We start from the raw sequence: 16,796 nt of genomic DNA, 5'->3' as shown, positions 1-16,796 counted from the left end.
GACATAATAAAAATAAAAGAATAAAGAAGGCCGAGCAAATTTCGAACTGGGTTGCCCTTTTCTTTTTTATTCTTTTATCAGAAGTAAGCGAGGTAAGCAGGCACGGCTTTTGTACGCAGCCCTTTACATTGATTACTGACAAGGAAATTTTGTCGGCAGTGAGGTTGATAGTTGGTGTGGCAGTGAATTTGTGAGTATATTGGTATTTTTCAAACTGTCACTTGCATGTGTAAACGGGGGATTGCAAAAATTTAAAATATTCGCTTAAGTGCAATTAAGGGTCATTCGATGACTGTTTTGAATTTTTCATCGAAGGTGAATTGTGATTCTGATTGCAACAATACAATTTTCGTTTCCATACTTCCGGTGCAAATAACATGCACATAACAGAGGTTTAACAATTTACGCTAAAAGCTTCTAAAACATATTTTTGTCACCTACTAAAATGCTACTAATTTTTAAAATTAGCGATCTGTTAACAGGGCATTTAGGTACACCACTGCTGTTGTCGTTTTTTGGACAGTCACCTGTTGAGAATAGCTGTCGGCAAAGCCGACTGATTTTTCTAAATTATTTTAATTACATTTGGACGAAGAACCTTCTTCATGAGGATATATTTGACATATACGCAATGGAATTGACAATTGAAACCCAGTGGAAGTATTAAATCCGGTTATATCAGGTCTGACACCCTTTAATTCTTTTACGTGGTTCAGCCTTAAAACTAAAGAAATCAGTAAACAACACTTGGCTTTTTTCAATTACACTGTGCAACAAAATTCAATTTTTTTCAAAATGATGGGAAAACCCGAGTACATTATGAAAGTAGAGCTAAAAATATGAGACACGTGTATCGGCGTTTTTAAAGTTTACGTCGGAAAGTAACCAAAATAGGCGGGGCAAGTTCCGCCCATTTTTAATTTCTTCGAAATATTCGAATTAAGATATCTTGGAATCCTTGCATTTCAGGTATATAGTGTCTTTGGCAACTTTACTCAGGAGGGTGTGGGGAATATTTTTGATAACAATTTTAACCCTTATGCGGTTCATCAAAGGGGTCTTTTTTGTCCTTTTTTGAAAATCTTTCAAAAACTCCTTAAAAATGTGATCGTATCAAATCCAAATATTCCACAAAATTGTTCGCCATACAATTTTACTATAGGTCCCAGAATACACCAAATCTGCAACTCTTGTCTAATCGCCAGGAATCTCTAAAAATGAAAAACACGTTTTAGGGTTAAAGTCGCACTTCATCTGAGTTTATTCAAAATTGTCCCACGAAACATAATTTCAGAGAGATTATGTCAGAGACAAAAGTATTCTTCATGGTGTAAGAAAGAAGGTGATACAATAATAGCAACCTATGTCTTCATTTGCTGTCAAATCATATTTTTAATCAAAAATAAATAACAAATATTTCGCTTCTATAAAAAATATCTGTGTACAACATCTTTGTTTAAGCTTCGCGAATAATATTTTAACGTTTTCCTCTAACTTTTGTGGATATTTCGCGCAAAAAAAAATTGACAGCAAATGAAGACTACAACCTAACGTCAACTATTGGATCACCTTGTTAAATTCGCCTTGGTATTCTTCATCAAATTTCACTATAGGTCACCAAAGAAATGAAATGTCTATTTAAATTTTATAGCATGAAAATATCAGTATCAATTTTGCTGAAAAAACATGAAAATATTTCCCAATTTTTTTGATGAAAATTTGTTCCTTCTTTTTATACCCTACGCCACTATGTGGTAAGGGGTATTATGTGTTAGTGCATTTGTATGTAACATACAAAAGGAAGCGAGATAGACCCATAGTTCCTTCTAGGGATATACATAGAATCACTTTCTGAGTCGATTTATGCATGTCCGTCCGTCCGTCCGTTCGCAATATACAGGTCGCGTTTGTTGACCGATTTCGCTGAAAATTGGGGAATACCATTTTTTTAGCCATCGGAAGTTCGAAGATGGGATGTATCGGTCCACGTTTTGGTATAGCCCCCATATAACGGTACCCCCCAATTTACGGTATTTTGACGTTTTTAGCTACATTTTCAGACCGATGTAGCTATAATTTAACATTTAGGGTTCTTAAGTGTCAATAAACTTATATAACAAAAGTTGTGGACATAGGTCCCCGTTTTGGTATAGCCCCCATATAACGGTGCCCCCCGATTTACGGTGTTTTGATGTTTTTAGCTACATTTTCAGACCGATATAGCTATAATTTGACATTTAGGGTTCTTAAGTGTCAATAAACTTATATAACAAAAGTTGTGGACATAGGTTCACGTTTTGGTATAGCCCCCATATAACGGTACCCTCCGATTTGCGGTATTTTGACGTTTTTAGCTACATTTTCAGACCGATGTAGCTATATTTTAACATTTAGGGTTCTTAAGTGTCAATAAACTTATATAACAAAAGTTGTGGACATAGGTCCCCGTTTTGGTATAGCCCCCATATAACGGTGCCCCCCCCCCCCATTTAATGTGTTTTGATGTTTTTAGCTACATTTTCAGACCGATATAGCTATAATTTGAGATTTAGGGTTCTTAAGTGTCAATAAACTTATATAACAAAATTTGTGGACATAGGTCCCCGTTTTGGTATAGCCCCCATATAACGGTACCCCCGATTTGCGGTGTTTTGACGTTTGTAGCTACATTTTCGGACCGATGTAGCTATAATTTGACATTTAAAGTTCTCAAAGTCAATAAACTTATATGACAAAACTTGTGGACATTAGGGATATAACTTTTTGCACTTTTTTGCAAATATCAAAAATACCACCACATAGCCGTGTAGAGCATGAAAAACTATTATGAAATGTGGTGTCAATTTTTCTCTACCGCGAAAAAAGTTTCCGCACCAAATGCATTGAAGTTCTGTAATGCATTTTTTAATTTTATCTGTGATAACAACATATTTGCTTTTCATTAAAATTTTTATTTTTTTGTAATCTAATTTAAAATCATTATCAAAGCGTTCTGGACCAATTTGTTCTAAAATCGCGCCATTTCGGACCATATTACGATTTTTTGACACTATTGCAATTTTTGGTTTTTCTTTATAAACTCGTGAATTTTATGTTTATATTTTTTTAACCTATCGGACAAGAGAATATGGAGTCATTTGCAACTAATTCGCGAAAGTTACAGGCTGTTTTTGTTGACTTTGCCTGTGAGAATTGTATTTTTTTCTATAAATATTTATTCAAACAAAGCAAATTTAAAATTATAAGTACAAAAAGCATCAAAAGGGTTTTAGTAATCAAAGTTGGTGCGGAGACTTTTTTCACCGAATCGATCTTAGAAACGCGTTTTCATTATTAGGACAAAATTCCCCACATGGTAGTGGTGTTGTATTTTTGTAGAAAACCAATACGATCCTCACAAGCAAAGTCAACAAAAACAGCCTGTAACTTTCGCGAATTCGTTGCAAATGACCCCATATTCCCTGGTCCGATAGGTGAAAAAAATAGAAACATAAAATTCACGAGTTTATAAAGAAAAACCAAAAATTGCAATAGTGTCAAAAAATCTTAATATGGTCCAAAATGGCGCGATTTTAGAACAAATTGGTCCAGAACGCTTTGATAATGATTTAAATTAGATTACAAAAAAATAAAAATTTTAATGAAAAGCAAATATGTTGTTATCACTGATAAAATTGAAAAATGCATTACAGAACTTCAATGCATTTGGTGCGGAAACTTTTTTCGCGGTAGAGAAAAATTGACACCACATTTCATAATAGTTTTTCATGCTCTACACGGCTATGTGGTGGTATTTTTTTGGTTATAGCCCTAGTGGACATAGGTCCACGTTTTGGTATAGCCCCCATATAACGGTTCATTTAAGTTCATATTTTAGTATAGCCCAGATACCTCCGAAATAGCTATTAATGACATTTGAAGTTCCCACGTTATGTACCGATTTTCGATATTTTGAAGATTCTAGCTAAATTTTTTAACCGAATTAGGAGTTATTTGACATTAAAGGCTCCCATCAAAAGCTGTCAACATAGGCCCATGTTTTATTATAACCCCTATTTAACAGTACCTCCCAATTTCTAGCCCACCAAAAATTGTCAACATACATAGTTAGATATAGGCACCATAAAAAAGGGCCTCCCGAATGAAGCATAAATGTACATAAACATTATCTGACATTTTAACGTACCCACTAAAAGTTGGGGACAGGAATGAAAAGTAATTATTCCATTTTAGTTCAGAATATTTTATGGTGGAGGGTATGAAAAGTTCGGCCCGGCCGAACTTAATGCTTTTTTACTTGTTTCTAGTTGATACATGGAAGTAATATAAAACTTGGTTATAGGTGAAAAGTGTTAAAGGATGAAAAATTCTACACAAAATTTCACTATGAGTTTCAGAATAAACCATAAATCTATGTACACTATTTCCTTAAAAAAATCAGATTACAAATTTATATATATTAGGATGAAATTACATGTTTTAATTTTGGACTGTTCATTTTACATATGTAATTCCATACTGGATCAAAATCTAGCAAAATCCTTTACTTTTTGGGAATATTGTTAAAGAAAGAAATGTTCCAAATGAAATTTCATTACGAGTCTCTGAATAAAAGAAATCTGTAACCATAACATATAACATTCTTAACAGCACTTGTTTTTGATATATAGGTTATAGGGCCATATTTTCCAATTTTCATACAGATTGTCGTTGTGATTGAAAAATATAAATATCTTATTGATGGTTTTTCGTTATAAATTCATACAGAAGATGTTGTGCGTTCAATTTAAATAGCTTTAAAAACATTTGTGGTGAATATATATTTGAAAAATACAGAAAACCCAGATCGGACCTGCCAAAATTGCGTATTTTTAATACTTTTAACTTAAATTACGTATTTAGGATAAGCCATTGGTTGCTTATATTGTATGTGAAAATACATTAGAGGTCTACGGCTATGGTCCAGTGAAAATATAGGCGCCATATAGGCTCTCACATGTACAATTTGGTGTTGTCCAAAAAACTACAATGATGGGACTCACTCCTACCTTGGTGGCATTTACGTAATTAACTATAGCAATTGACGTAAATAGCTATATCATGAATGACCATAACGAACCCAGTTAGAATATATTCATTTATGTCAATTGCTATAGTTAATTACGTAAATGCCACCAACGTGGGAGTGAGTCCCATCATTGTAGTTTTTTGGACCACACCAAATTGTACAGTTTCCCAGACAATGAATGCACATCAAGGCGAATGGAATTAAATATCACGCATACGCAACCATATACGGTGACCTTAACAATATTTCAATATCATCGAAATGTAATGTCATTCAATCTTTCAGCATCTTCATATTTACCTTCTATACGATTTCTTCCCTCATAAATAGCAAAATGTAAACACATCTATTGTCACCTTGTCTTTAACATTGAATTTAATATTAAATAAATCAAATATAGAAGGACTCTACACACTCATGCCCACATACATACATACAAACGTAAACAGGAAAACACTTATCTTTGGCCACAAAAATCATAAGGATGTGCGACGACTAGAACTACTCTTAGGGAGATAGAGAAATAGAAAAATCATTGTCAATTGTAATCACCTTGACGGCTCGTCATTCGTTAATACGAACATTGAAATTGAAAGATGCAAAAAAACAATACGTTACACGTTTGAAAAATAAAAATCTTAACAAGAGTATAGTAACCCAGAAACAAAAAATGTTACACATGTTTCCTTCCCCATACAGACATTGTGAATTAAATTCAGACCATCATAATTATCATGACAATGATGATGCTACGACAGACGACAATTGGCACTACTTTCAGTCTCGTACTTGCACCTCTTTTTTTCTGTCATTTCTTTTGGTTGTTTTCGTGTGTTGTTTTTTATTTTTTCCTTGATTTTTGTTCTCTTAGTCGTCGTAACCAACTGCCTGCCACACAATAGCGGCTTAATTTACAATTAAAACCACTTCAGCATTGTAAAAAGCCCTCTTAAGAATACCGGTGTTATGGTTCATTGTCATAGTACTGCAACATAAGAACACGTAATCATTTTGTGGACAACCGTATCTTTATATATGTAAAAAACGCCAAAACTTTATAAAGTACAAAGGGACATCACAACACTGTGATTCTAACACATTTTCCCTTTTTATAATATGTGCCCAATACTGCAATAACAAGGTAAATTTACAACAACTAAAAAATTTATAAAAAACAACGTTGTTATTGAAAATTAATTGTCAAAGAAAATATTGAATAATAGGGTCGTTTTGAAAATTTTTTCAGAAAAACATAAATACATTTTGAAAATCCTCTAAAATAGAACAAATTTGAATCAAAATGTAAATATAGCGCATTCAGAACTCTCGTAGGTAATTTTTATTACACGTTTAGAATGAAAAACAGTATTTTATGGTAGCCAATTTCGAAGTTTCAAATTTCATGAGTAGACCCTATTACATTTTGAAAACTAAACTAACCCCCTGTTTTTGTAAAGAAATTTTATGTTCTCACACGAATTGTCAAATTTTGTAGATCGATTTACTCGCCTTAGCGTAAATGTGGAACGCTGATTTTTGAATGAGGAATTCTTAACTATATATAGAACGTGTCTACGAAGAATTAGATCTGTATGTCATCTAAGGGCTGAGCTATGGATGCCCAAATTATTACGAATATGGACGAACGAACAAAAAATAGTTACAAAAACAGGGGGTAAAAGTAAGAATACTGCTGATTGTCACTTCTACCTTATATAAATATGCCTTGGGCAATAACATACACATAAATATACGAGGCAAGATCTATTTAACAGGTCACGTAAGTAGCACAACAACAACTCTATTTTGACCGAAAATTCTTCAATACGTCAAAATGTTTGTTTACGTTTTCATACAATTTATTCACAATAACAAAATATTTGACAGATTGAAACCAATCAGCTGGCCGTTTTACGCCACCTTATAATTTCATCATGTATACGAGGGGAACCAGAAAACTTTCTGGCCTATGCAACACGCAGTGTCGCCAGGCGTCATTTGACATTTTGTTTGGAAAGTTTGACAGTTTTTAACAATAGCAAAAATACAAACCTTTTTTCACCAATACATTTAAACAATTTTTAATATGCATTGGGAAATGTTTAACTGTATTGGTGAAAATGGTTTGTATTAGTGAAAATGGTTTGTATCTTTGCTATTAGCTTTTTTCCTTTACGTTAAAGTTTTTTTTAAAGTTTACCATTTTTAACTCGGAAAGCATTCCTTAACCCAAAAAAGTAGTAAAACTGGAAGCCATTTTTAAGAGAGTGGGAGAGGAGAGAGTGCCAAAATGGCTTTCTCTTTTACTAATTTCTGCTCGACAAATTTCGTTGTGTAAAAAGGGGAAAATCTGTCAAACTGCTGATTTGACATTTATTTGACAATTAAGGCAAAAGCATGATGAAATTATAAGGTGGCGTAAAACGGCCAGCTGATTGGTTTCAATCTGTCAAATATTTTGTTATTGTGAATAAATTGTATGAAAACGTAAACAAACATTTTGACGTATTGAAGAATTTTCGGTCAAAATAGAGTTGTTGTTGTGCTACTTACGTGACCTGTTAAATAGATCTTGGGCAAAAGGAAAAAAGAAAATAACGCGCATTGTCAAGCAAAATAAAAAGAAATAAAATAAAATAATAAAAATTTAAACCAGTGAAAAAAAAATAAAAAACAGTGAAATTTATTTTGTTTGTTATTTTTTTAAGCAGCCATGTTTGTTTTTTGACATTGCTGCCAGATCTACTATTTTTCCGTTTCTTTACTTTTGTGCAAAACTTGTTACGTGAGACCAATTTTCACAGTTTTCTGAGAGAAGGGAGAACTTCTCTCTTTTCTACTTTTACTATTAAAAAAAGTAAATGAACAAAGCTGGTGTCAGCGATAAATATGTAAATGCGATTATTAATTGTTTACACAAACAATTCTTACGGCGTACGTCTATTGCGTGTGCAGACTCTTTCTATTGATTATGCAGACACTTTCTATCGCCTATGCAGACACTACTGATTGTTTACATTCATTTATGAAGTGTGCAAACTTGAATTAATATAAGCCATTAGTCTACCCGATGATATGACACGGTGGCGCAGTGGTATACATGTTCGCTTTGTACTCTTAATGTTCCGGGTTTGATTCCCAGGCCAGCTCCTCTATTCAGTAACTTTTTACAACTTTACTCATTGTTTATATTACAGCAATTTCATTTGTTTGTTTTGTAGTTGTTACAAAAACAAAAGAAATTTTAACAACTTTTCAATCGATAAAAGTTACAGAATAGCCCTACAGACCAGACCATGGTAGAACAAATATAAGGTAACCCTGCGTTTACACATGACAGGACAGTTGAGTTCATGTATTGATTGTCAAAAACGACAACTGCAAAAACAGTTGTAAAATTATGAATGCAATTCATCGATTTCTTTATGTTTTCCGTTCACATGTTTTGTTATGGCTCATTTTCTTTTGTTTTCAAGACATTTCAATTATTATTTCACTTATTTTTACAAAAACGTCAAAAATTTGTTACCTCTACTCTCTATGAAAAAATTATGGACAGCTGAGAGACAGCCGACAAATGTATGTATGTGTTAGTAAATCAGAGTTGTATTTGAAGACAGACTGTCTTGTGTAAACGCCTAGTAAAGTAAATACTAAAACTAATACAACTCAACAACAACCTCAAAGGAACCCAGTCAGCATTTTTTGAAAATTTTAATCAAATTCGAGTCTTTTTTGATCCGACTGCACGATTAAAAAGCTAGAATATGAGCTCATTTTCTGAACATAAATGACTCCTTTGTCGGTAGGAAAACATAACCTCAGGCGACTCTTCTAAACAAATCACAAATGAGTCTTTTTCGAGTCGTATTTCAATCATTTATTGGTGTTTTGTTGATTAATTTCGGACCCTTTTTCGAGTATTTTTAGAGTCATGTTTATAATCATTTATGAGTCTTTAGGGAGTCATTTATGAGTCTTTTTGTTAGACGAAATAAATTAAAAAAATTTTCTTTTTATTCTTCTTTGTTTCTTTCCTTTGTTTTATAGTCTTTTCTGCTTTGTTATGTCTTTTAATTATCCTTTATGTTGCTTGGTGGTTAGTATACTGCTTCTTCATTTCACTTGGCAAAACCTGTTGTGTTGTGTTTGTCTGTACCTTTAATATTATACGTTACATTTATATCAAAATTTTTTAGAAAGTGTATATGAGAATTTTATTTTTTTATTTACAACCAAATAAAAATAAAACAAAGCAATCAGTTTTTAATCACCTAACTGTTCAAAATATGATCAGAGTATACATAATTATAATCACTTTTCAAACACCTGTATGACCCTTTTTTGATTAAGCATTTTTCAATCTTCCAGATGATCAAAATGTGACAATAAATAACAAAAAATTGTCAGATTTTAAACACCTCAATGATTTATTTGTGATTGCTACACATTTGTTGTTGTATTTTAAATTGAACTCTTTTTAATCATTACAGGGAGTCACTTTCGAGTCCCTTTCTGATCACACAAGCGACTTAATCAATTTTTGATCACCAAAAGGACTCTAAAAAGACTCCTCAATGTGATTTTTGAAAAAACAGTCTTCTAAATGCTATCTGGGAATTTGTTTTCGTTTGTAACGTTACTGTCACCGATACATGTAAACAAAACAAGGAAATGTCTATAAATTATTGAATTTTATAAAACTAATATTTTTCACATTTGATTGAATATTTTGGGAAACATGAATGAAAATTCGTTAGATTTTCAATTTGAATGTTTCCATATCATTCCACTAAATGCATAATTTCTCGCAGAAAGTAGAATACTTGCACAAATGTTTCGGGTCGCTGGTAATTCATTGAAAAAAGAGAAGCTGTTTCAATCGTTTGCTTTTGAAAACAAAAAAGCACATGTTTATTAGGGCTTTATTCTTTTCAAGTTTAACAAAATACCACACATATTAACAAATATTGTACCGCCTCTATAAGCGGTGTTTTAGTGTGCGGCATGTCGTACGGACCTGGAGGAGGTTACATGTCAATGATATGAAGCCGTCTTTATGGGAAATAGTTTTTTTTTTCTGATGAATAAACTTTTTCTTCAAAAATATATATCCCTAATATACATCGAACATATAAATAAATACATAAAATGCCGTATGGAATTTGACACTAACACTACAACCCAGTTCAGTCAGCTGGGTATTGCTGCTACCTTTTCTTGTTCTCCCATGACTCCAACTCAAGCAAAAATCATAAACGATAGGGAATTATTTCTTTTTTAGATGTACGAGGAGGGGAAAATAAAGAATGAGGTGTTATCTTTTTTTAGTATTAAATAGTAAAACCTCGATGAAGTAAAAAAGAACTCAAAAAGAATCCCAGAATCCAAAGATAAATATATGGTCTGTTCCAGAACTGCAAAAATCTACTAATTTTTACTATTTTTTCCGATAACATAAAGGGAAAAAAATGCTATCGTAGTAAAAATAGTAGCTTCTTGCAGGTTCTGGAACAGAGCAATAATGTTATTCACAAATACATACCAATATAAGTATATTTGCTACAATTACATCACCTAGCGTTAACATTTTAATTTAAAACAACCAAAAATCAATATTTTGCTCTGTTCCAGCACCTGCAAGGAGCTACTATTTTTTCCAACGTGTCTTCCAGAAATAAAGATATAGTCAGGCCTATAGTTTTTATTACAATTTTTAATTGACGGATGGACATACATAGTTAAGCGCTCGGCACATACGATGCGTTGAGCTTCGCGGTACAACAACCACATGAAAAAAGTGTAAGTGATGCCAAGTTTTTTGAAAAACAACAATGTGGCTGACGCATTAAAGTTAAACATAAAGCGCTCGGCACATACGGCGCGTTGTGCGTCGCGGTACAACAACCACATGAAAAAAGTGTAAGTGATGCCAAGTTTTTTGAAAAACAACAATGTGGCTGGCGCATTAAAGTTAAACATAATTTAAATTTTTTGGGACAACGCGTGTCCCAACGTGTCACTAAACGGACCGTATGTGCCGAGGGCTTTAGTTCGCTTTATCTCGTCGAGATATGAAAAATGGCAGGGGGATCTGCGACGAATATGTCGCGATGTTAAGGCCTCGGCACATACGGCGCGTTGAGCGTTGTGTTACAACAACCACATGAAAACTTTAAGAACAAACTTGGCATCACTTACACATTTTTCATGTGGTTGTTGTTTTCAACGCGCAGCGCGTCGCACAACGTACCGTATGTGCCGATGGCTTTAAGGCCTCTGCACATACGGCGAGTTGAGCGTTGCGTTACAACAACCACATGAAAACTTCAAGAACAAACTTGGTATCACTTACACATTTTTCATATGGTTGTTGTTTTCAACGCGCAACGCGCCACACAACGGACCGCGTTGTGGCACATAGCCTTTAGTCTTGTTCTACACTAGAGTGAATTTCATTAAAATTAGGACTGACTTCCGTATCGTCAGTTGCTTTGTGTTGTTTAAACTTCGTCAAAATATTTCAGTTGCACACTCAAAAATACAACTAACTGCATCAGAAATAAAAATGCGTATTTTTGACGTTTTGAAACACGTAGCTTCGCAGTTGTTAATGCGTTAAGATACATAATACTTCACACATTTGTAGTCATTTGCCAAGCAACTGACGAGACGGAAGTCAACCTAGGTGTTCTTAGGTCGAATTCCCCAATACAGCAATTTCATGATTTTACTCTACTATGGAACTCGATCTAGAAACGCATAATTTCATGAAATTTTTTAATGAAAATCAAGCTAGTGTGGACCGAGACTTTTATGAATATCACTGTGCAACATTTTTAAGGTGATCTTGTGCAAACAATTCGAACTGAGGATTTTTTTCAAAGTACAGACTCAAACGACAAGAAACACTAGTTGGGTTTTGTTGTGTCAGATCCAGCTCGGATTTTATGGACCCATCTAAACATGTGTAAATATTGAGTTTTTAAAGAAATTCGGGGCTATATCTCTAAAACCAATGCGAATCTTCTTCTGATCTCTGAAGCAAATTTGTAGATAAGGACAAGAATAAAATATTTGGAGAAATAATGAACTCGAAAAACTACATTTATTGCCTTAAATTTCAAAATATATGCAAAAATTTCACAATTTGTATACATTTCGAACCGTATCTTCAAAACCGTTAATTTTTTCAGAACATTTTCTTTTGGAAAAATATTCCCTGGAATGTAATACACAACACTTCAGAACATGTTTTTGTTGTAAAATGCCTCTCTGCCGTTGTTTTCAGTACATTTTCCAACGACGATTTAATAAAAATGTCAATAATGTAGTGACATTCGAAATGCGAGAATAAACTGTTGGTGTCAACTATGTTTGAAATACGTGTTGTAAAAGATATGATGCAAAATACCGCTGAAACAACATGAAATAAGCATTTTAGAGTTTCAGAATGTTCTAAAGAATTGTTGAGAACTTTATTTGGAACATTTTTGCAAAAGGTTACTTGGTTCAACTCCCAATAGTTTAGCCGGTACTGACTAGAATTTCAGCAATTATGTAAAATTTTCTATATTTTATAGATTTTTATTCCCTAGATGGAGTTTTTCTTATGCGGTTTTTTCAAAAGATAAATTCTACTAGTTTAGGGCTACAATATTGCTAAAGACAGCAAGGCCAAATTCCTATTCGTTTCCACCTACTAGGGTTTTTGTAGTCTAAATATGTACTTTCAAAAATTGCATATTAGAAGTTGTTTGCATTTTCAGTGTTGCATAGTGTATTGGACAAAACAAACTTATAATAGCGACAATAGTGCCACATAGTATCTAACTTCAATATAGAGCAGGACTTTAAACTGACCGCGAAAATATAGGGTGTTTTAAAACATATCATGAGTTATGGACGATAATTTCGTAAGTCGATGGTCAGACTAGCAAGGTTTCTTGAAACCAATTTCGTTAAAGTTTCTTTTCAAGTTTCGTTAGTGTCCACACACGTTAACGTGAAATTTAAGATTTTTTCGTGTCCCTTTATTTTACTATTCGCATTTGTTGTGTTTCTCATACCAAAAAACAAAGCAAACATATATAAATAAACTAAACAACAACACAAAATAATTAACATTAATAATTAAATTAATAGTTAATAGCTAAATCTTGTCTATTTCATTAATAAAATGTTTTTGTTAAATCTTTTTATGCTTGTTTCGTTGTTAACGTTGGCTTGAGAAAATCACAATGAATGAAAATGGAAGAAAAAATCTTGCAACGAACAACAAGAAGACGCAACACAACAAACACAGCAAACCATGTACATGGGTTTCACTGCTTCATACCCCTCGCCTATAAACTTGACGTCGCCATGTTGAAATCGTGCTAGTCTGACCATCGACTAAGGAATATGGCGAAATTCTGGCACAGTTTGTGTATGGTTGGTTATGGCTAGAAAAAGCTACCAACAACATTTTGTTGTGTTGTCTTCGTTGAAAATCAACGACACATAACAATGGTTTGCTTTGTTTTGCAAACACTTTCGTCGGGGTTGTGTGAGGTTGCCAAAGAAAAACTTCTCATTAATTTTTTTTTTTTTGATTCACCCTTATACTTCGAGCTGACGATTGATGTTTGGGTATAACAAGTTTTTTGTTGAAGAAGTTATTGAAAAATAACTTCCGTGGAGAATATCCACAAACAAAAAACAAGGAAACTGATGAGATCCTGTGGCGAGGATCGAAACTAGTCTTCCCTGCCTTACCCCTTGGCGAACAATGCCCAACCTTCTCCACTAATAAATTAGTTGTTTATTTGTTATCACATGAACTGTTGCTGGGGTTTTAAGGATAACAATACCCACTATATAAAGTCCCAAAAAAAAGCTGAAAAGAATGGAGTTATCAAAATTCATATGAATTGAATAAATAAATGTAAAGATTTTAACATTAACGGGCAGAAAAGATTGAATTTAGCTGGTTTAGAGTCTTAAAAGTAATATTTCCGCGATTTAAGTAACAATAAATTAATTACATTCCAGCATTATTTTTGTGGTAAAAGTCCTATAGTGCGAGATGCTTTTTCTGTAGAAAAATGTGTCCGATTGATTTCGTATAAACAAAAATGAAGTCGGAAAGTTTCCGTGGACCTGTGGATTTCCCATCTTTATAAAACAAATGTAAAACTACGCAGTCTTCAACGGTATAATGACAGAAAATCAATGTATTATAGGCAAAATCTTAAAGTGTTGATTTAATTCAGCATAAAAACTACGGAGCATGATTTCAGATATTTTTTACACTAGACAACAATCAATAATCCAAAATAAGCGGTTGATGAGTGTTGATTCAACTTTTGCTTGAAAGCGTGTCACCATTTTATAATCGCAATTGCGATTCGCGATTTTTCTTCATTGAGAAAATGATAGGCCCAGCTACGAAATGGTTTACCATTAATATTGGTTTAAACTTGATATTAAGTCTATATTTTTCACATTTAAGTAGAAAAATCCATTCTCATATAGAAAAATCCATCCTCAGGCTACTGAGGAAATTTTTTCTATAGAAAAATCCATCCTCAGGCTGCTGAGGAAAATTTTTCTATAGAAAAATCCATCCTCAGGCTACTGAGGAAAATTTTTCTATAGAAAAATCCATCCTCAGGCTGCTGAGGAAAATTTTTCTATAGAAAAATCCATCCTCAGGCTACTGAGGAAAATTTTTCTATAGAAAAATCCATCCTCACGCTACTGAGGAAAATTTTTCTATAGAAAAATCCATCCTCAGGCTACTGAGGAAAATTTTTCTATAGAAAAATCCATCCTCAGGCTACTGAGGAAAAATTTTCTATAGAAAAATCCATCCTCAGGCTACTGAGGAAAATTTTTCTATAGAAAAATCCATCCTCAGGCTACTGAGGAAAATTTTTCTATAGAAAAATCCATCCTCAGGCTACTGAGGAAAATTTTTCTATAGAAAAATCCATCCTCAGGCTACTGAGGAAAATTTTTCTATAGAAAAATCCATCCTCAGGCTACTGAGGAAAATTTTTCTATAGAAAAATCCATCCTCAGGCTACTGAGGAAAATTTTTCTATAGAAAAATCCATCCTCAGGCTACTGAGGAAAATTTTTCTATAGAAAAATCCATCCTCAGGCTACTGAGGAAAATTTTTCTATAGAAAAATCCATCCTCAGGCTACTGAGGAAAATTTTTCTATAGAAAAATCCATCCTCAGGCTACTGAGGAAAATTTTTCTATAGAAAAATCCATCCTCAGGCTACTGAGGAAAATTTTTCTATAGAAAAATCCATCCTCAGGCTACTGAGGAAAATTTTTCTATAGAAAAATCCATCCTCAGGCTACTGAGGAAAATTTTTCTATAGAAAAATCCATCCTTAGGCTACTGAGGAAAATTTTTCTATAGAAAAATCCATCCTCAGGCTACTGAGGAAAATTTTTCTATAGAAAAATCCATCCTCAGGCTGCTGAGGAAAATTTTTCTATAGAAAAATCCATCCTCAGGCTACTGAGGAAAATTTTTCTATAGAAAAATCCATCCTCACGCTACTGAGGAAAATTTTTCTATAGAAAAATCCATCCTCAGGCTACTGAGGAAAATTTTTCTATAGAAAAATCCATCCTCAGGCTACTGAGGAAAATTTTTCTATAGAAAAATCCATCCTCAGGCTACTGAGGAAAAATTTTCTATAGAAAAATCCATCCTCAGGCTACTGAGGAAAATTGTGTATAAAAAATCTCCATTGTGTATAATTTTCATTAAATCCGTAATGAGCCCCAAATACAAAATACATTTTTTTGAATAAGTTTTCCTTAAACTTACTTCTCTCAATTATTTTGTTACTCCGCTAATAAAATTATTAACAACTAAACGTGGAATGATTCTCAAGATGGCCAATTGTGTTTTGTGATGTGGCAGCTAATTTGTAACACTTTCAGTTTTAATCACTTATTTCTTTCACATTATTATGTAATTATTTGGAAACTTTTTTATTTTAATTTTTTTATTCTATTATTTTTTTTAATTAACGTTTCTTATTGATTTAATGATGTTTTATTAAATTCTTAAATTTGTAATTTTTTAAAACAGCAGCTTCATTTAATATTTATTTAATAATTTGTAACAAATTTCTTTTCCAAAAATTTTGCTTATTTCAGTGGCAATCAAATCAGGTTTCCGTTATTTTTAAATTTAACCAACTATCAACGTTGAATTTCCGCCACAAACTGGCAGTTGTTGAGCTATATTTTGAATTTGAAACCTTTGACGAAAATGAGGCGAAAATCACAACGAATGGCAGATGGAAATAAAAAACGAAAAATCACAAAAAAAAACATGAGCCTGCAACAGCAACTACTACTGCAGTTCTGTGAATTGCACTCGGCGTCAATGTGTGTGTGTGTCAGAGAAAAGGATTTTTGTCTTTTCCCAAGTGATAGGACACACAATCATCATCATCATAGGTAGCATCCTCCTCCCTCGCCACATTTCTTGAGTACGTTAATGAGAGAGAAACTGTAGAAGGGTTTGAGAAAAAACAACAACAAAGTATGAAATGTTGTGTTTTCACATTAAGCCCGTAATTTCCTTAGACCACCAGACATAGCAGAGCAGTGATTATTGACAACCCCCCCCTCTCTGCCCCTTTACTAAGGAAAACGTATACCAAAAACATGTTAAGGTTAATGTTAAGTGCTTCTACTTTTGGTTGTATT

General features: G+C 33.2%; 1 protein-coding gene across 2 annotated transcripts in view; it reads right to left on the bottom strand.

Annotated features, from left to right (window-relative positions):
• Positions 1–16,309, bottom strand: part of ort (glycine receptor ora transientless) — a 71,874-nt gene extending 55,565 nt beyond the window's left edge. For both annotated transcript variants that reach the window (XR_012409421.1, XM_073963564.1), the window contains exon 1: positions 15,904–16,309. The gene's annotated coding sequence lies outside the window, so the exon portion shown is untranslated. The remainder of the gene's footprint in view (positions 1–15,903) is intronic.
• Between the last annotated feature and the right edge of the window lie 487 nt (positions 16,310–16,796).

This window comes from Musca autumnalis, unplaced genomic scaffold (assembly GCF_047663935.1).
Source record: "Musca autumnalis isolate F117 unplaced genomic scaffold, ASM4766393v1 scaffold_1, whole genome shotgun sequence".
NCBI lineage: Eukaryota > Metazoa > Arthropoda > Insecta > Diptera > Muscidae > Musca > Musca autumnalis.
Note: the sequence above shows the minus strand (reverse complement) of the source record. Positions and strands in the feature narration are given on the sequence as shown.